This window comes from Ruditapes philippinarum, unplaced genomic scaffold (genome assembly GCF_026571515.1).
Source record: "Ruditapes philippinarum isolate M1 unplaced genomic scaffold, ASM2657151v2 ctg254_1_1_1_1, whole genome shotgun sequence".
Lineage (NCBI taxonomy): Eukaryota > Metazoa > Mollusca > Bivalvia > Venerida > Veneridae > Ruditapes > Ruditapes philippinarum.
In genome coordinates, this window is record NW_026857453.1 from 66,997 (window position 1) to 89,259 (window position 22,263).

A 22,263-nucleotide genomic window follows, 5' to 3' on the forward strand; every position below is an offset into this window, starting at 1 on the left:
ATCTAATTTTTACTATTGTCCCATGTAACAAATCTGATTTTTTACTATCATCTCATGTGACAAATCTAATTGTCCCCCGACTTTTCGAAGTAAAAGGATGATATAGAAAGAGGCTCCGTCCGTCCGTATGTCTGTCCGTCTGTCCAAACTCACATTTGGATACTTATGTGGCTAGAGGAAAAATTAATAGGTAACTGTACTTTATCTTTGATGTCATTAATACTTTATGCCTTTCATGTGTTTTTCCCCTTTATCTGGTTAAAAAGAACAATTTGGAAAAAATAAAGTAGCCGCATTATAACTGTCTCGTTAGAACGTGCGTCCATCCGTCTGTCTGTCCGTCCGTCATATTTTCAACTATGTCATGTATCAAAGGACTTTGAAATAACTTTGCACATTTTTGTTATAATAAGACATTATGTCATTCGCAACAACCAGTGCTGCGTTTCATGGAGAGTCCTAAGTCTTAAGTTTGTCTTAAGATAAAAATTGGGACAATTTTGCGTTCAAAGAAAGTCTTAAAAAAGGACCTAACTTATGACTCCTAAACTTATGACCAAAAACAGTCATAAGTCTAGGAGTGTTTTAAAGGTATCTTAAGATTGTCCTAAGTCAAAACCACTCCAAAATCAAATAACTTTTTGTTGAATTTTGTTTTGAAAACTATCAAGAATGATAGATAATGGTCTAAGAAAATAAATCCGAACACCAATATCTTTAATTCAGTCATTAACGCTGTACAGACGTTTAAAGAGTTGTTTACATGACGACACAATGTAGTGCCAAATATCGCATGCAAAACAAGACGCATCTATAAATAATAATATTACTGCGCGCTGTACAGTTGCAGTTGCGTAGCAAGCAAGGGGGTTCGTAATCATTTTTCTACTATGAAATTAAATAAAACGGTTATTTTATCGTTTTTCGTGAAATATGGTATATATTTCCACTCAACATGATAAGAGGGCAATACATTACTTTATCAAAAACATATAGAAAATCCAATCCGGGATTATGCGCGTGCCACTGTATTTTGTAACTTTTTTCAGGAGAACTAATTGGTCTTAAGTTTAAGACAAAAGATAGGACAGTTACTTCAAATGGTCTTAAGTGCAAAAACTTTTTATCCTAAAGTTGGTCATAAGTCCTAGGATTTAGGATTAACTTAGGACTCTCCATGAAACGCAGCCTAGAACACTACCTCAAAGGTCAATGTCAAACTTGTGATTCAAGGTCAACATTGTCTATTTGAGAGTATCCGGTCCATGAAGGAATTTTGAAATTACTTGGCACAAATGTTGTCAATAATAAGACGATGTGTCATGCAAAAAAACAACAACAAGTCGCCTACTTCCAAGTTCAAGGTCATAGATGGAGGTCAAATATTTGCATAGCATACTCTGTCACAAGGAATATTTTGTGTCAGGTCCATAACATTTTCATAGATCAAGGGATTTTGTAATTATTCGGCACAAATGTTTCAAATAATAAGACAATGTGTCATGCGCTAAAGCAAGTCGCCTACCTCCATGGTCAATGTCACAGTAAGAGATTCACATAGTATGTAATAGAGTATATTTTGTTTCCAGTGCATATCCTTCTCATCCATCACGGGATTTTAAAAATACCTCGCATTAATGTTGACAATAATAAGACAATATGTCATGCACAACACCCGGACACTTTTCTCTAAGGCCAAGACCACACTAAAAGGTCAAAGCTTAACATGGTCTTTTATAGGGTATATTTTGTGTGCAGTCCATATTTTTTATTGCTCAAGGGATTTTGAAATTACCTGGCACAATTATTTACAATAATAGGACCATGTGTCATATGAAACAGTCAGACTCTTACCTTTAATGTCATGGTTAAACTTTTGTGCCAAAGCTTAACATGCTCTGTTCAAAGTATAATATATGATAAACAAGATCAACAAGGAAAGGCGGCGTTCAAAGAACGCAACCCCATACGACCCAGCAACAAGAACCAGTGGCAATGAGCCCAGGCGGACCCCAAACAAAACAGGACAGGGCACAAGACAGAGCACGGACTGGTTTATCACTAAATGATAAATAATAATTAACAGATTAGGAATTCAAAGAAAATAAATAAATGATTGACCAATAGGCCCACAATGTCAAAGGGCACAGGGTAAGGGGACATGAAACCGGGGGAAGGGGGGTAATCAAAGATATAAAAACCAGGGGTAAAGGGGGAAGATACTTACCGTAGACGAGAAAACAACAAGGGACACAAGCAAAAGTGTCGCCAAAACAGTATAAAACAACATAGACATACATCTGAGGAACACAGAGGGGCGCCGCCTTGGAACGGTCAGCATCATAATAATGACTGCTGGGGAGTTTAAACCGGTTAATGGTGCACCAAACCTCGCTCTTAGCCCCACCATGTTCCTATATTTTGTGTGTGGTATATAACTTCTTCATCAATCAAGAGATCTTAGAATAACTTGGCACATTGTTAACAATAATAGGACGTATTGTCGTGCGCAACACCTAAACCCCTACCTCAAGGGTCAGGGTCACACTTGGAAGTCAAAGCCTAAAACAGTCTGTTAAAGTGTATGATGCCAAGTCAAGCCCATGCAAATTAAATGTATTTGGTAAAGTGCCCACATACTTAGATTGATGAATGGGCATAATTTACCGTAACAGACCATATCCAGTATTGATTTTGTATTTATCAAATTTTGTGGCTTTGAAAAAAGTGATAACAAGTATACAAGTGTATTTGTGTTGACACATACATAGAAAATTATTTAGGAAATAGATATCAATTCTGAGTGCATTGTTGTAGAATAATGCACGGTTTGAGTTCAAATGTGTAGTAATATAATCACGAAGGCCGATAGGCCTGAGTGATTAATTACAACGCATTTGAACGTAAAACGTGCATTATTATACAATAATGCACGAAAAATTAATATCTATTTCCATTCTAACACGTCAAGAAAAAATATAATTATTACTATAAAGTTGGACTTAATGTTTGGTGGTAAAATGTGTTTTCGCCTCAGAGTTTCCAATAGAAACGTTCTTTAAAGGCTGTTCCAGTGGGTTGAAAAAACTGTCGTTAAATCTACCGTGTGTAGAAACATTTTGAGAATAACGAATTTTGAAAACGTTGATAAAACTGTGTTTGTTTAATTTATTTTACTCTATAATTTTTCAAGCGAAATACAAATTATTTAAAGTGAAATAAATGTAAAACTTAACTCGTTTGCGACATTAAAATAGCGTACTTGATTTGATTGTTTTGCACGTGCTGTTTGGCGCTACATTGTGACGTCACGTAAACAACACTTTAAACGTCTGTACAGCGTTAACGACTGAATTAAAGATATTGGTGTTCGGATTTATTTTCTTAGTTAGACCATTTTCTTTCATTCTAGATAGTTTTCACGACAAAATTCGACAAAAAATTGTTTTTATTTATCAGATTTTTCAAACAAAATGGCGCCCTCAATGTGAAAATACACAGGGAGATAATAAGAACGGCGAGTGCATTGTTGTAGAATAATGTACGCTTCGAGCCTTCTTTGTTTATATAGAAAAATTTCCGAAAGTGTTAGAATTCATTTTATTACATGCTTTTCGGTGGTTTATAGAAATATATCAGTGATATTAAACTGGTAATTTCAATGTTTGAAACAGTGAAATTACCACTTTGATAATTTCACTGTTTTGAATTTAAGCCCCTTACGTTGTTTCAGTGAAATACCAGCGTGCACATTACTGTGTACCAACTTAATGACGTGAAGTCGTAAATGACGTCATGTTGTATTATTTTTTGGCGCGCTTTTTCATTCAGTATTAGGTTTAATGTCTTTTTAAAACCTTTCTTTGCATGTAATAAAAAGAAAATTTGTTTAGTTCAGTGTAAGATCGGAATATATTTCACCGAGTGAGTACCAAAGGTATATTTCACGAGTGGCTTTATTGTTACTAGTATTGGTCAATTTTACACTGGATCCATACCTAAAACTTTTGAAGAAAAAAAACCCACAAATTTGTGTTTCATGTAAAACTTGGTACATGTAACTCTGTTACAAATTCTTGTTTTCACTATTTTCTTATGTAACAAATCTGATTTTTACTATCTTTACTATTTTCTCATGTAACAAATTTGATATTTTCTATCATATTATGTAACAAATCAGACTTTTGCATTCATCTCATGTAACATAATTGATTTTTGTTATCATCTCATGTAGCAAATTTGATTAATTAATCTGGTTTTTATTATCATCTAATTTATTTTTCCCCAGATATATACCAGTCAATCTTACATGCAGCTCGATAAAAGCAAAACAAAGAGTTGTCATACAAAACAACAGCAAAATGTCAACAAAGTAGTATTTTGACTCCCATATAAAATACTAATTCACTATAATTATACCAATTGCCGGACAAGTAAAAAAAAGCTAAGATGGTTAAATTATATGGCAAATAAGTAAATTATATGGCAAATAAGTATTTCTATAGAAACTGTAACAATATATATAAAAAATCAAGGTTTTTCAGAATAAAGCATGGTAACATTTCTGGCTCATGATGGGGATTAAAAATGTTTTCAAACAATAAGTGTATTGCACTACATATGCGCTGTAAATATTATTGTATGAATATTTTTAAGGAAAAAAACTAAACTCTTCTAAAATGCACGAACAAAAAAAAATATGTTGAATTCTTTAATTTAACACCTCGGAATAAAGCATATATTTATCACGGCAACATTTATTCTGACAATTTTCAACACACAATTATCACGTTTTTAATTGACATGCTCTTTCAATATTGAGAACAATAGCACAAACGTTGTTTTTATTTCAATTCTTATTTCTGTTAATCTGTCGTCAGGCTTTAATTCATTCAGACTTTAGATGAAGATCAATAGGTGAACATAATATTATATTTTTAATTATCATTAAACGCTCCAATGATTTAAATAAATATGACTCCGAAAACGTAAAAAATATTTTAAAATGTTGTCTTACAATGATTAATTTAAGACATTGACTTATGATATAATAGTGGGGACGAGTTGACAATGTAAGGGACGAGTTACTTGTTGTGGACGTAGGGGACGCCGGTTGACCAAATAGGTGACGAGTTGACCGCGGAACGAGTTGACTTGATCACGGGTAAAACATTTTAAACGACTAATATAAGTAGTTGGTAGCTTTGTTGTTTCATAGAATAAATATCAGTTATTTCCTTAGACTTTTAATATTAATAAAGTCAGCAACAGAAATTGTAACTTATAATTTTAACGAGAAGTAGCAAAATAAATATTGTACTGTTTCATTGATTTGTTTAAGGTGTATGATAACCGCCATATGAACACATCTGCGGATGTTTCAAAATTCTAAATTTTACCAGTTCATGTTAAATGTTGAATACTGCTTAAGCCGGTTCTAGGGGCGTGGATGGTTACTTTCACTTTTCATCCGTAAACAGGCTCAATCAAACCGAGTTTGCAACATTTTCAATTTGTAGTTTTGAACTTTCTTTCTTTAGTTGCTGTGTGGCAGCTGTAAAATTTGCCTTGTACTTTACTTCAGTGTTGATATATTTTTCTTGTACTTCGGGATATTGGACGCCAGCACTATTAAGTATTCAGAATTGAATACCGCTCAAGCCGGTGCTGCGGGCGTGAGGTATGTTGCACTTATTAATTATCCCTCATGTACAGATTCGATCAAATCGACTCTTGTTTTTTCATGTAAATTTGTTGTGGTTAATGCTTCCAAGGGATCAGGTTATTTCCAGAATTTTATATCGGACATGAGGTTGGCTAGATTTAACAGCTGTGCAATAGTCCAATAGAATTCAGTATTGCTCTCAGGATAATTAAATCACCTACTTCACCTTATATTATACATCTTGAGAAAACCTTTTTAAAACAACTCAAACATCTAAAACATTTGATATACTTTACACGTTCCAAGACAGAAGAAAATCAATGTAATGAGTGCAATAGTATTTTGATAGAGCATATATATATTCAAATAGTATACTGATGGAAAGTAGACAAAAATACTGTTTATTAATGTAATATATGTCCAGTAAATTTACCCTAAATCGCAAGAAGTATACATTAATACTACCAGGGATCTTACTTAAATATTTTACATGTTTAAGATATGTTCATAATAAACTTACATTATGTAAAACTTTCATTGCACATTTTCGTATCCTATCTTTGCCATGATGTTTAGCACGTACTCGAAACGTTGAAGTAACAATGTTTACACCAGCTGATTGTGAAGTGTGTATTACGAAAGAAATGCAGAGTAATATTCGAACGTAAATCACATCCATTGACTTCGAATGTTGTTGTGAGAAATGAGCCGCAGCACATTTGTCAGGTGATATTTTGTCTCAAATAGCTGTCGGGACATGCATATCGACGAATGACATTGCATTTTAAAATCTTATATGTCTGAGGAAACATTTACTTCAAGCGTGCTTAAATAAATATTTAATTTGAACTTTGTGCACCCGTAGTTTAACTTAAAACAAAAACAAATCCTATATTTTACCTGACAGGTTTAAAATGTTATTATCTGATAAAGACCTTTGAATGTAACAAAATTTATGACACTTTCTAAAATTGACAAACGAATTTTATTTTTTATATTTAAAATACAGTATTTACTTCAGCCACATTTTAGTTACTGTTCTAGTCGATTCGATCCTAATAGTATTTATCTTTTTTATCAAATCATTACTGTTTTTCATTGCTATAGATTTGAATATTTGCAATTTGCTAAAAATCGTCGAAACAGTTACTATCGCCATGTATCGTGTAGTACAGGGGCGGAAGACCGTGGTCAATGTAACTTTCCTTGGTAAACCGTTCTATATGTTTCCTTGCGTTATAATGTTTTACTTAATTTAGACCCGAGATTTATCATACCAAAACACAAGTGTTAATGTTCGACATTCGATGTGTTTTTGTCGTTTTTAATATGTAATTTAATATCTTTAGCTAACAAAAAAGGCCGTAGAAGGATAAAGAGCTTTTTAAAGAAACAAATAAACTGTTACGTGCTCTAAAATCTTTCAGTTTCGCAATTGAAATAATACAATATTCCCTCTAGTGTAGAAACGTCTTTATCAAACTAACAACATGCATTTAGTCAACAATTGGTTTATCTGGGCTTTGCACCTTACCCACTTCAGTGTGTTATATTTTTCTGGTCCATCGGAATCATTGAGTCCAAAGGTTTTAAGTGTTAAGAATTTGGAACAGCCCAAACTGTTGTTATGGGGGGGGGGGGGGGTGGGCGTGAGGGATGTTGTTTTATTATCCCTCATTTACAGACACAAACAAACCAAGTCTTCAATTTTCATGTAATTTCGATGTTTTAAATGCTTCCGAGGGATCACTTTTTTCCAGATATTTGAATAATTGTGTATTCATGCAATTTCCAAATCTCCCCAACTTTTGTTTTTCGTCATTAAGAGAATTTGTCTTTCAAAGATATAAGGCAACACAACATATTATGTTCATAAATTTCTGTCTACAGCTAAATAATGCAAGAGCAGACAGAGGATCCAGACGGCATTGTTTCATAATTTCATAAACTGGTGATCTTTTTGAAATATATAAGTCATTCTTAACTGTTTTCTTTGAAATATAAGCTCACTGTCAATACTTTAACCATCATATTTTCTACTGCAAGGATATTTTGCATAATCTTCTCTTAACGCTAAACCTGGGTGCCTTTTGATGTTTGTAATGCTGTAAAATGTTTACTGTGCATGTGTATTCTTGAGTTTATAAGTTACATTCCAGTAACATTCCAAGCGTTTTCAACTGATTCACCATGTTCTATAACGCATTAGAGGATGGACCTTTTATTTGCGTGTTACACATTTCTAAAGAAAGTCGCGTCACATGTTTAAACAAGAGTATCAACATCTAAACCTCCGAAGTCTTTGATCCGCCCTTTTGGGTCTCAAATGTCACAGAATGAGACAAATGAACGGCCTGACCGAGACTTTAACCCTGGGATATTCGGAATACTATACTAATGCTAATTACATTTTGAGCTATATGCTGTCACGGTTCCCCGTTTGGTGCCAAATGTGACAGGGTTAGAAAAATGTGCAGCCTGACCGAGACTTAAACCCGGGACATTCGGAATATCGTATAACGGTTGTACCAACATAGTTATAATGATTAATCACGCAGCTCACATCTAACACGATCTGTTTGTATATATGTTTTAAAAGAGTTTGTCAATTTGCAAGATGTTTATATTTAAAATCAGGGAGTTAGGAACCAAAGACTTCCGAGGTTTAGATGTTGATACTCTTGTTTAAACATGTAACGCGACTTCCATTAGAAATGTGTAACACACAAATAAAAGGTCCTACCTCTAATGATTTGGTTCTCACTTTAGAATTTACTTTAATTCAAATTAATTTATTGAAAGTGAGCGGCTATGTGGTGTTCTGGCTGTGGAGATAATCCCAACACATAGAAAAAAATCGTCAGATTATTTAAACATTTTTATATTTTATTTTCAAAAATCAGGCACACTGGGCTATGTATGAGAAAAAAGTCTCTGTTGATATTTTCAATTTCTGTTAACTTATTTATATCAATTGTGTTTATGTATACCTTTACTAAAAACGATCTGTTCACTAATTACCATTTGACATTGTCTTTAAAGTTAGATAAAAATCTGTACTTTTGTGTGGTGGGTATCTCTCCTACCTGTATTTAATAAAAAAAACATTTTCTTTCCTGGTGTATTTTTTTCAAAAAGAGCCAGAATATAAACACATACATGTACATCATTACAGTCTATAACAGTACAGGATAGTTTCGCTACAGTACTGAGATACAATTCTAAATGAATAGATGTAGAATAAAAAGAAAAATTACATCTATTTTCAAATACTAGTATATTTACTGTAAATAAATGATACTAAATATAATAATTTAAACATGTATTATCTCCACTTTACTGGGACACTTAGAAGTTATCGACCTATTTTACTCAAATACTTTATTCACCCTACATACATATACTGCAGTACATACCAAAATAAAACTTGTTCAATATAGTCAGAAGAACGGGTTCCTTTTAATTTTATTTAACTTCATTCCGAAGCACATAAAACAAGTTATTAATATTTACTGATTCTTAAAGCTTTTGAGGCAAAGAAAAAACAACCACAGAATATTGCTTGGTATTTAATAGAAACCGCCAGCTGTTTGGTGAAAAAAGTTGACTTTGCAGTCTCATGTTTCAAAAGAACATTTACAAAATAAACAAAAAGCTATATCGTGTTCTCAGAAGTAATTTATGTAACATTCCTTTGTAATTAACTTTCAAATCTGTCAGGAGATTAACCTGTTTTATTCTTACAAATAAGGACTACAGTACATGGATTAAATAATAAATATGAGTTATTATAATTTTCACAAAGACATATTGATAAAAAGTAGTAAACCGGTCATTTAAAGAATAAAATCAAATTTAATAGTTTCGAATTTTGAAAAAAAAAGATCTGGAAACAAAGTGATCCCTCGGAAGCAATAATCACAACATCACAACAAAATTACAAGAGAATTGCAGACTCGGTTTGATTGAGTCTGTACATGAGGGATCATGAATACGTGCAAGATCCCTCACGCCCCTTGCACCGGCTTGAGCGGTACTCAATTCTCAACACTTAATAGTGCTGGTATCAATGATCCCGAAGGACCAGAAAAATATTACAATACTGAAATGAAGTACAGGGCAACTTTTTACAGCTGCAACACGACACTTGACACCTGCTGTTGTAAAGAATAAACATCTGGAAACAAAGTGATTCCTCGGAAGCATTAATCACAACAAAATTACAAGAGAATTGCAGACGCGGTTTGATTGAGTCTGTACATGAGGGATAATGAATACGTGCAATATCCCTCACGCCCCCTAGCACTGGCTTGAGCGGTACTCAATTCTTCCTAACACTTTATAGTGCTGGCATCAATGAAATATTATAACACTGAAGTAAAATACGGGGCAACTTGAAGTTTGTAGTCCCCTTTTCTCCTTTTAGAAATATGAGTGTATCAGCAAACATGCAACACAAGTATTCTGTTTATAACACATGAACAACATATTTAAACTTTAATACAAATAAACGGTTCTGTAACTTTCAAAATTAAGAAAAACGTAAGAGAAGTATTTGTATATTTTTTTCTAAAATTGTGTCATGTTCGGCATGGCATCGGCAAAATAATGAACACCTCATATTGGTTTAAAGCGACTTTATTTGATTGCTTTCAAAAGACATATAATAAATATCATGGACTGAAAAGGTAGGCAGAGTTACTGTTATTGAAGCTCTTTGCTGTTATGAAAACTTTTTTCCTACTGGTCGTCTGATAGTTTTATTTGTTCGTTTAATTTTTTTTGTCGTTCTAATACAGTTGAAAAAAATAACTGCCAGGTTTTCACACAATAACATTACATTCAAACATGTCGGTAAAGATATTTGGCGAGTCTTGGGTTAACCATTTTCAAGGTGATTTGACAGCATTCCGGCCAGAGGGAACCATTTACAGCAGAACAATTGAATGGTATGGTTTTTGAGGTCTAATCTGGTCTAGATCTAGAGCAATTTTAAAGTTTGAAAGGATCATCTAGAAGAAACCTGCTTAAGTTTTAATCAATGTCGGTGGAAACGACTTGAGAGCAACAAGAAGCCACCGAATGTTTTCTCCACAAACATTTTAAATTTGCGGGAAAAACTGTAAGAAACAGACCTACAACCGAATAATGTTGACCGCTATTTCGCAGAGGAAAAATATAAGCACAAGACAAGTATTTTATATACAGACGTCAAAAAAAAGCCAGTATAAGACCGGAAAAACTCAACTCAACAACATTATTCGAGAAAGGCTTGGCATCTATTTCATCCCCTTGCCAAAGCTGGAAAAGCATTACACAAATGACAGGGGGCACCTTTCCTGTTATGGAAATAGGGCATATATTTGTTCTGCCTCACAGCAAGTTTGAAATTTCTCAGTCAATAAAAAGTACAAAAAAAACCCAGTCGTTATAGCGGTCAAAATTTTTTCTTAGGAAATACCTATTCAATATTGTCAAATGAAAGAAGCACCCAACTAAGTCACAAAGCAATGTCAAATTCTGTTCTTACTTAATTTACAACCAATACATTTTATTAAATGAACATGAATCTGTATATGAATGTCAAAATAATGAATATATTAAGAATGTTTTTAAAGTTTACATGCCATCTTTATTATGTCATGATTTGTTTGACCTACCACATGTACAATACCCTGCTGCCAGTATATGATATGTATGTTTGTATTGCTTTCATATGTGAATAGCCTTCTTAGATAAAATACTTCTATTAATTGTAACAATAAAAAACAGGACTACAAATAAACAACAAATAGACAAATCATAACATTATCACATTTTTTCCATCGAACTTTTAAACAACAGTTTATCAATTTCACCACTCCCTGAAGCGTAGGTCCCCATGAAGATTTATACTTGCTACTTTTGTATTTATATTATGATAATATTATGTTATAAATGTGTAAAAAAAGAGCAATAAAATATGTTTAAATAAAAAAATGGGGATTTATAAGTGCTCCCTCCCTCCTTTTTATAGAACATTAAGTACGATTACGATGATCTTTACTGTAGATTATGAACAAAATCACACTGTAACCCCTTTTGCGTGCGGTCCTTATGAAGTGAGAATTACAATTCAGTTCAATCCACTTTATTATGATATTGTATAAATATTCTGTATTTTGTGTAGGTAAGTAACTTAATAAATATGTTAAAAATTAATTGATATGCTAAAAATGAAACGGACCATATAAAAATCATTGAAGAGTAGATGGATTTCGTAAGCATGAAGTCCACTAGTAAGTACCATGAATGAATGAATTGTTTAACTGAACAAAAGCGCTTTACCTAGTTACTATAGCGCAAAAACCTTGAAAATTGTTTCTTTGTACGGTTTTCAGCGTTATTCATTCTGCCTGATGAGTGGATGTCAATGATAGCATTTAAACAGGCGAAACGGTTGATGACATTACTCAAATTTTGAAGACTACCCTATATCTTTAAAAAAACATTTTTGAAGGTGTGGTTTGGAATATTTAATGACAAAATGTTAACGTTTACGAGTTGTTTCTTAAAATGATTTATTATCACGAGAAATTGTAAGTTTTTGCGATTAAAAAAGATAATGTCACATCTCATCGGAAATTGTGGTTATTTTCAGTCAAAATTCACGAAAAGCTTGCACAAGGGCAGAAATTTGTCAGCATGCTCCTTTAAATGTTGACTATGAATCCAACTCTCGAACAGAGTTGAAATATTTAAAATAAATATAAATACTTACCATCTGTCAATTGTTTTTTTACACCGAAATGTATATTTTACCCGTACGGTTGTCTACGGTTCAACGGTTGTCTGCCCATTTGAGTGTATGGTGTGTTTTAAACTAAAAGCAATTATGAGCAAAGATAATTTGGGCTGAAGAAAATTTCAACTGCTATCCGTTAAGTGAAATAGATATTATTTAAACTGAAATTGTAACAGAGCGTTTACCTTCAAGGCAAAAAAGCAAAACAGCAAGGCTAGATACGAAGAATGCAAACTTACTTAACGCTGCTTCAAAAAGGCCTCGTTGACATGCGAGCGTTTATTTACGTCTGACATTCTGTAGGAAAGAAAACCGGAAGAATAGCTCATCCTCTCTTTCTTTATTGTAACATAGATAAAAGCATGTGAGTCACAAGTAGCGTTACAGTACCATTTATCCTTTTTGTAAACCAAAAGATAAAGGGGATATAAATCGTGAGAAAGTACACCTTTGTTAAACATTCTATGAACAAGATTCGTCAGCTCCATTGTGAGCAAAACCTTTACTTAGAATCTGTTGCTGCTGGTTAAACGGAATTGATACATTGGAATATATCCAGTTGGTAATCATATGTTTTGCCCTGATATACGGTTATAGATGGCGTGTCAAAGAGGTGGAAGTCTGTCATTGACCAGAAAATATATTTCAAAATAAAGCGCTTACAACCATGCATTATCTATTTCACAAACGTGTTAATAGTTATATACGAATAAATACCTTACGCTGTAAATAACATTTCACATTTTAGTGTTTAATTGAACTCTGATATGAAAAAAATAGAAAAAAAACACTAACACATAAGGTCGTTTTGTAACTACTTTACAGTTTAAAATGTAGTAATATCACGTATAACAGCATTAAAATATATCAAAATCAAGTCGTTTTCCTTTAGGCCTGCAAAAAATATAATATTATACACTCATAGGATTACAATAGTAGTAGGTGCTTATTAAAGAAATGACAGGCGGCATCTCATCAATTAACTTTTTTATATATTACGTAACTGAATCATAGTGTTCTAGAGTAAACTTAAAACAAACGGGGCTAAAACAGCTGTCAAATTTTAACACAGAAAAGAAAGTCTTCAGACAACAGTGAACACTTTAAATTTGTTTTACCTTAAGCAGTCTAGAAATTAATATCCGTTCAGTAGCTGAAGGGTGATTTATCATGTCTAAAGAAAGGAAAACTGTGTATTGGATAAGTCATTGGCCTGTAAGTTGACTCATGGAAAGATTATAATTATTTAAATGCCTTTTTCACATTTTTTTCATTTTCAAGTAAAGTTTTCTTTTAAAATAACATTCAAGACGCATTGCATTGATTAACATATTCCTCTTCCATACAAGAAACTAGTTTGTCTGACGAACAAAATATGTATAGAATATAGTAACTGTTAGAGATAATTCCTTTTTTAAAGAATATGTTTTTCTCTTTCATTTCAATTATAATTGGAAATATACAATCCATTTTTCTCAGAGGAACACATATTTTTGAAGCATTATTATTTACTATTTTTGAAATTACAAAACATGTTTTATTTTCACGGTAATAATCTTCTCTTTAATAATATACAATAGAACAAAAGCCATATTTATCATTGGAATAATTGTTCTGTAACAATTACACAAGTTGAACGTCGATGATAGAATTGCTTATAATAGAGTTTGCAATCCATATTGAGATAATGAACATAACTAACAATTACAACATGTGCAAAGAATAGCAAATACAGCAGCAAATTTATTAGAATAGGAAATTCATAACTGTCAGTAATAAATTCCACAAGCGGTTGTATTCCATTCCTACATAAAAAAGATGGTCATGATGGCACCAGAGATGTATGTCTTTAAATGGTTACTTATTTTAATGCAGTGTTTAGTATTTAGGATATTGATTGTACTTTTTAACCCATGATATTTTAATAAAACAAGGTCGCACACTTTATGAAATATTTGTAGAATTTTGCATGACATTTGGGTTAAGTGCTGCAGCCATTCATAAAGAACTTTGTCGTATTTATAGACCATCTGTGGTTAGTGAAAGGACCGTTCAAAGATGGATTGTTAAGTTTAAAAGTGGTACGGTGTCACTAAACGATGCTAGTGGTAGGGGAAGAAAACACACATTAGTCACCAAAAACAACATTAAAAAAGTTCAAGAACTCATAAACAAAAAAAGCTCGATATACATTTTCTGAAATAGCGAAATATACTGGCACAACGGGAAGTACATTTACGATTCTAAAGAAGCACCTCAAAGTTAAGAAGATTGCAACCAGATGGATACCACATTTATTGACTGAAAAGCAAAAGCAGGAACGTGTAAAATGTGCCAAGAAATTATTGAAGACTTTTCCAAAATATAACGATCGTAAATTTTCTAACATTGTAACTGGTGTTGAAAGCTGATTCCACTTTTTTGAGCCGACACGGAAGGTAGATAATAAGATTTGGGCCACCAAACATATCCGTAGGCCCTGTATAGCGAAAAGAATGACTAGCACAAAGAAGGTTATATGTGCAATGGTATAGTATACCTGGTTTAGTGACGCAAGTTCCTATTCCAAAAGGCCGTACCGTTACTGCAAACTAATAGTGTTAAACAAAATTGACAAATATTATCGCAAACATCGTCCAAATACTAGTATGAGAGGTCTGTATCTACTCCATGAGAACGCTACTCCACACACGGCAGACATTGTTAAGAAATTATTGGAAAACAAACGTGTAACTGTGGTTAATCACCTACCATACTCGCCCGATTTGGCACCCTGCGATTTCTTCCTCTTTCCAAGATTAAAGAAACACCTTCAGGGTCGCCGTTACATGGTTCAGCATTACATCAGTTGTGTAGGGGTATACCTCAAGAAGATTATAAAAAAGCATTTCAAAAGTAGATCAAACGTTTGAAACTCTGTATATTGTTAAAAGGAGATTACTTTGAACGTTTGAAAAAAATAAAAATGGTAGTTTATTTAAAAGTTTTCATTTTGCTATAGCCCCGACACAAATTAGTGAATACTACTCGTATCAAGTCATCGTTCGTCACCTGTTACCATTTTATTTCAAGGTGATAAAAAGTATTTGTTCAATCTTCATCACAACGCATCGGAATAGCTCGAATAATAAACATTATATGAAAGTTGCAGAAAACTGCCGTTAGCAAAATGCATTGTATCCAACCATTTTGAAAGCAATTTCCGCGAAATAACTTCAGCAAAACAACTTCATACTAGTTAGCGGAAATGACAATGCATGAACAGATATATTTTTGCTTTATTAGACATAAGTAGTACGGAAATTACAGACATTCTACTAGATAAAGACAACTACTGGTAAAGCAAGAACCTAAAATATGAAGAAAAAAGCACACTCTTTTCGACTTCGGAGCCATTGAATTTGATTATTACTATAACTGTTCTTTAACGGCAATGGTATATCATCATATAATCATTCATTTTAATATATGGAGATACATCATTTTCACACCCGGCTGCATCTTTATTCCTGAATAGTGGGAACAATTTTTTTTCTTTTATTCGCTCTGTGTAAATAGACTTTCGTTCTGTGTAAATACTACTTAGTCTAACATAACATAAACATCAATTTGCAAATACACGAACATGAATACATTGAAGAAAAAATAGTGTTGATATAAAGTGTGTTGCATCTTTGCGGCAATCGTCTTTGGGACAGAAGAATGCGGATATTTTGATTTTCAGATCATTATATTCAAGGTCTTTTAGTGTATGCTGTTTGTTTGTTTGTTTGTTTGCTTCAGTTTACGCCTTTTCTCAACAGTATTTCAGTCATATAGGCGGGTAGTTTCCTAACCATCGTTCCTGGAGAGTTACACCAGTACTAGACTACCTTCCTCCGCGCTAAACTACCAAAGCATCTCCCGGGGATCGAACCCACGCCAGAGAGGTAAGTGGATTAGAAGTCATCGACTCTAACCCCTCGACCACGGAGGCGGTTAGTATGAATGCAGAGATGAAATAGCACTATAAGATATAGTTAACAAGACATAGAGTTTAAGAAATCGTATGCTTCCAGAACATGTCCAATTGCCAATGGTATTATATGCACATCAGAAAATTAAAGAAATACGCAAGATTATCCTTAATGATGCACTCTACCTCTCTACGTTTAATTCAAATGCTTTAGTCTGCTATCAATACATCAAACGAAATTAGAAATATTCATTATTATGCAGACAGTATAAGAGTCTAATTATAGCTACTGTATTATATTTTATGTGCAATTCAAATACTAAATATTTTGTTTCTAATTGACTGATATACAGGAATACTATTTCTGTTTGACAGTCACGCTTTTCCATATATAGCTTTGTATTTACAATTTGACCACAGCTTTCAAATATATCCTGTAAAATGTCTCTGTATCGAGTGTAATGGTTGCGTTAAACTATCGTAATAAGTCTGACATGAGTCACAGAAGCCGTGTTATTAACTTGACAGCAAGCAATAATCGGCAACAAATAAAAGAAGGGAATGCGCCACATGAAACAGTGTATGCTGTTAAAACTTTCAAAGCTTTTTATAGTATTTTACTAATTAATGTATATATTGAATTTGTGATATCAGTTATGGTATTTCTCATATTTAAAAAAAAAAACATTGTGAACTTTTGCAAACAAGGACGTTGTCGATAGGTTATATCAAATATTGAAATAATATGATTTCGTTTAACAAAGTGTACAATCAAACAAATGCCTGAGTTAGTAAATATACTTATAGCATGATGTTAAAACATTCCTAGGCTATCGAAATCTATAAAATCACAACACTTCCTGTTCCAATTTTATATATCAGTTTCTTATACGTAGTACATAAAAATATGAAATTAACAACATAAAATTATATTAACTTGAAGTCAAAAAATGATAGTCATAAGAACTTTCAAGTGATGTGTGCGAACGAATAAAGTGTAGATCATAAAAGGTTATTGTAATTTATCGCAAAACACCAAAAAAAAATTTAATTGCCAATTTATTTAAGTCTGATACTAACAACCGATTTATATTGACATCAAAAAGTAATTTTATATTTTCACAATAGCAACACTAAACTGCGTATACTAATACTAATCTAAATATTCATGTTGATTTTGTCAATGCATTCAACACTTTTACTGTTATATAATGTAGATTTTGTATTTTTAATCTGACATATGATTCCTATAAATGTTAAACTATCATCATACTCTGACAAATTTTCGGCATTTATGACACTGACATCAATATGAATAAAAAATAGCACTGTTTATGTTGGCATTACTTGACTATTCTGACTTAATAAGGTTTGACTTTGCGCCAAATATCTATCTCAACTTCCTATGCTTTCGTTAATTAGTTTGCACTGATTCAAATAATGCGGATCACTACTTACAAATTATAGCTTTTGTTATTTCCGGGTTAAATTGATGAACTCAATTCAACAAACATAAGGATTAAAAGATGATACTCTTCTTCTTTTATAGCAGCGGAAATTGCTTTTCTATTTGAACAAATGAATAGACATATCGGCCAAAAATCCAGCAGTAAGCCGTAAGATGGCATGTGTATAAACAAATTAATGATGTGGGTTATGCAAGGGAAAATTACGATGTTGTGAGATGTATTCTTTGACTTGCTCTATAACTCTTTTAGATGAAAAAAAAGCAACACAAAAACAACATTAACAAGCAAATATTCATTTTATTTAAGGGTTAACAATTTGTATATTTACCGACTAAAATAAGTTCGCTTAGACATTACAATACAGTTTTAATTGTAATTTCATAAAATAAAGCACCAATTTGTAGATTACATTTTTTCGTTTGATATTATTTCTGCAACTTAAGCAAGAGAAATGAAAATGTTATAAAACCATCTTTCTCTTTTACTTACTTGGAACGAATGGTTTTACATGCAGCTTTACAATTTAAACATGATGTCCGACTTCACTTTCTTCTCATTGGCAATATGTCTTTTCAGCTAGGGTATTAAGATCTGAATTTATATGCATTTTATGTAGTAAGTATCACCCATACTCAAGGTGTGGTTACATTTTCAGTGAGAAACATTATAATTTAATTCAGTATCTATTACAAGATTTGGAATAACAGTAAAAAAATCTGGAAACAAAGTGATCCCTCGGAAGCATTAATCACAACAAAATTACATAAGAATTGCAGACTCGGTTTGATTGAGTCTGTACATGAGGGATAATGAATAAGTGCAACATCCCTCACGCCCCCTAGCACCGGCTTGAGCGGTACGCAATTCTCAACACTTAATAGTGCTGGCATCAATGATCCCGAAGGACCAGAAAAATATAACAACACTGAAGTGAAGTACGGGGCAACTTTTTACAGCTGCCACACAGCACTTTACACCTGCTGTTGTGAAGTATAAAAATCTGGAAAATCAGATAACAAAAATCAATGATAATTCATAATATCGTTACTGAAACGATCAAAATGTATTTTAGCCAAACTTATGCAATTGAGATTAAGATCAAATAAAAAGAGATATTTCTTTCAGAATACGACCCTTTTGCTAGAAATGTGGGTATAGAGAGGAGAAAACGGGGGAGGGCAAATAGCAAAACATTGATCGCCCAGACGCAAATGAACTGATTTGATTATGTACTTTACTGACATATAGTTTCTTTCTTCGGCCATCATAAAAGCTGCTATAAATGACAAAGCTATAATTAATGACTTCCACTGTAAGAAAAAAACACATAATTTGTAGTGCAAATGTTCAGCCAATGACACGAAGCTTAATCGTTTTGTCGTAGACAAGGTTAGCTTAACAAAACGTGTATGCGTAGAAAAAAAGTGTACATATCCTATATATATGACGACAGTAGTAAAAAAGAGACGACGTCTTAATTAAGTCTTGTTTTTTTGTGTGTTTTTTGTTTTTTGTTTGTACTTTGTTTTTGTTGTTATGGTTGTTGTTTTTTGATGTTACTGTCTGCTTGTTAGTATGTTGTTTTTTATCTTTTCATATTTAGAGACAAAATTGTGACCGGTTATCAATAATTAACACGAAAGAACTGCATTAATATTAATCAATAGTACATAATATTGGCATTTTTAAACCACACATATTTAAATTACACACAGAAATGTATGTTTAAGTAAGAAAAATGCCTGGTGAACAAACACTCGTCTTACGATTAAATGATATGATTGAACCAGCCAATCCTTCAATGAATATCTCAGTGATGGTAAAATACAAGGAGTCGTGTAAAGTGAGCAAAAGTTGAACGTTTTAATAAAGATATCTAATAAAATTACAACACTCCTTTTTCTGTATATTATTTATCAATGAGCCTTTAAACAGACAACAATTCAGTGGTCTTTTCATTTTGAAATAAGTTTTAAAATAATAAAATCATGCGACAAATTTTAAGTGCTGACAAAAAATACTTGACTTTGCCTTTAAGTGGCATGCAGTTTAGCACTATAAGCAGTTTATGTATTCTTATTTTTCTATCATGTTTGTAGGGTTTAGAGATAACTTGCAATTCGATATGTGCTCTATAGCTATAGCTTAATTGAGGCGTAGAACATAGATCATTTAAAAACAAATTAACCTACTTCAATTTAACTATCGCCAACCCATATACTGATATTCGAGATTATTCGAATATAAGGCCGCATAGTTCATTCGAATTCACAAGCAACATTGCAAACTTACATTTTGTTCTGAAATGACATATCCATTTTTATTGTCTTATCTAACAGCTAGAAATCAATGGGGATTTACCTTTCATTCTAAATGTAGCTTATAAGACATCGGGTATTTAGTAAACACATTTATATACAAGTTGATGAATATAAATGCATAAATATGTTATGCTATATTTTTTAAATGTCTACCTTTGAATATCAACATTTTATTTTAACATATATCAGGTTATCAAAAAGGTAATACATTAGCTTACAGATTTTTTTAAACTAAAGCACAACTTGATTATCCGAAATAATACTGACGTTTATAAATTTAGATGTTTCTTATGTTAATAACTTTCGGAATAATAGAAACGGAAAGAAGAAATAAATCGTGTTTATTCTTGCTTTTTTTTCTTTCAAGAGAAGAGGTGAGTTTATGATTGATGTGGATGAAATTAAATTTATGTTCACATTAAGAAAAAAGCAATTGTCATTGACCTTGTTATCAAGTTATAACGCTTACTACATTGTACTTACAATCTATGGATAAGAATTTGTCCGGTATCAGTAATGTGATCTATAAACTCTTTAAAGAAAAAGTTTTCAACTAAGTCTTTATTTTTGAAATTGTAGGACAATGACTTACCCAGTCTAATGTAAATTTTCATTTTGTTTTTCACTGTTTCCCTTGTTTAACAAAATTTGAAACCTGTAGTCCGGTGGTAAGATGCTCGTCTAGGATGGTTTCTGTTTCAAATATCGGTTCAAGAAACTGATATATTTTGGTGGTAGGATTAGTTATACATGTATATACATATTTAGATATAAGTATTTTAAATGTATATTAGAAATTCGGGCTAAGCATAATACTACTTGTGTTATAACATGTTATTATTTCCCTGATTAAAGTCTAATTAGATGTCTGACACACAGATATCGGTTTAAATCGATGTGCTTTAATGAAAAGAGAAGTATATTTATTGCGCAAAAATGAATATAAAAAATACGTAAAAATAAGTCTTTTAGATATGCCATGGTTTAGATAAAAATACAAAATCTAAAACAAAATGGAGGCGGTAACTTACTTATATTTGTTAATATTTTTTTTCTAGAAAAGAATACAGTTAATGTAAAACAACCCATATGGGATTGTAATCCTAATATTGTTTATGACTATAAATATAACAAGTTTTAAAGCTCGTATTATTGACATATATGGAAACAACGTGCATTCGTATTTCTATGACCAATGAACAATGTAAGTTATAGACATTTTTGTCATGATAAAAGATCTCAAACTGATATTGAATGAGGTCTATAAAAATTTAATGTACATCTACTTCACATTTTATCAGATTTCATCAGATAATCAATAAAAAGCAATTATATCATTCGGCTACTTCAATTGAAACTATTCAATTTATGGTATCAAACATATAGGAGATTAACCTTTCATGTAAATACATTCTTGAGTATTCAGCATTCAGTATTCAAAAAATGATGTTAGCATATCCCATAACGGTTTGTTAATGTCATATAATGAATATCAATTTGCTCTCGGGAAATGGTAAGGCATTTGATACGGTTAACACATAGATCTAGTCATTTTCATTAAAGACGATTATGAATCTTGTCACGATTATCTTTACCTTAAAATCGTTTGATCAGACGTTTTCATTTTCGATTGTTTTAACATAAAGTCGCATAAACTGCATTGCCAGTGTTAAACCTTGGTTAATGTTTTAAAATATTTACCACAAGATTCTGGATCCAAGAGATCAAACACAAGCTAAACAAGTGATATATAACTTCATTATCCCTCATGTACAGACTCAATCAAACCGAGTCTGCAATTCTCTTGTCATTTGGTTGTGATTAATGCTTCCGAGGGATCACTTTAATTCCAGATTTTTTTCCATTTTCACATACATATTGATTTTTCTAAGAAGTGAGTTCAGGATATGTTTGAAGGCTTTGTAATTATAACATATCATGTGCAAAATACCAATAGGAATCAAATTCAACAGCATTGCCCAACAATTCAACTTCATATACTCACCATTTCATCTTCATGGATTTGCAATTTCATCAAATTCACTTTGTGAATTCACGACCTAAAATGT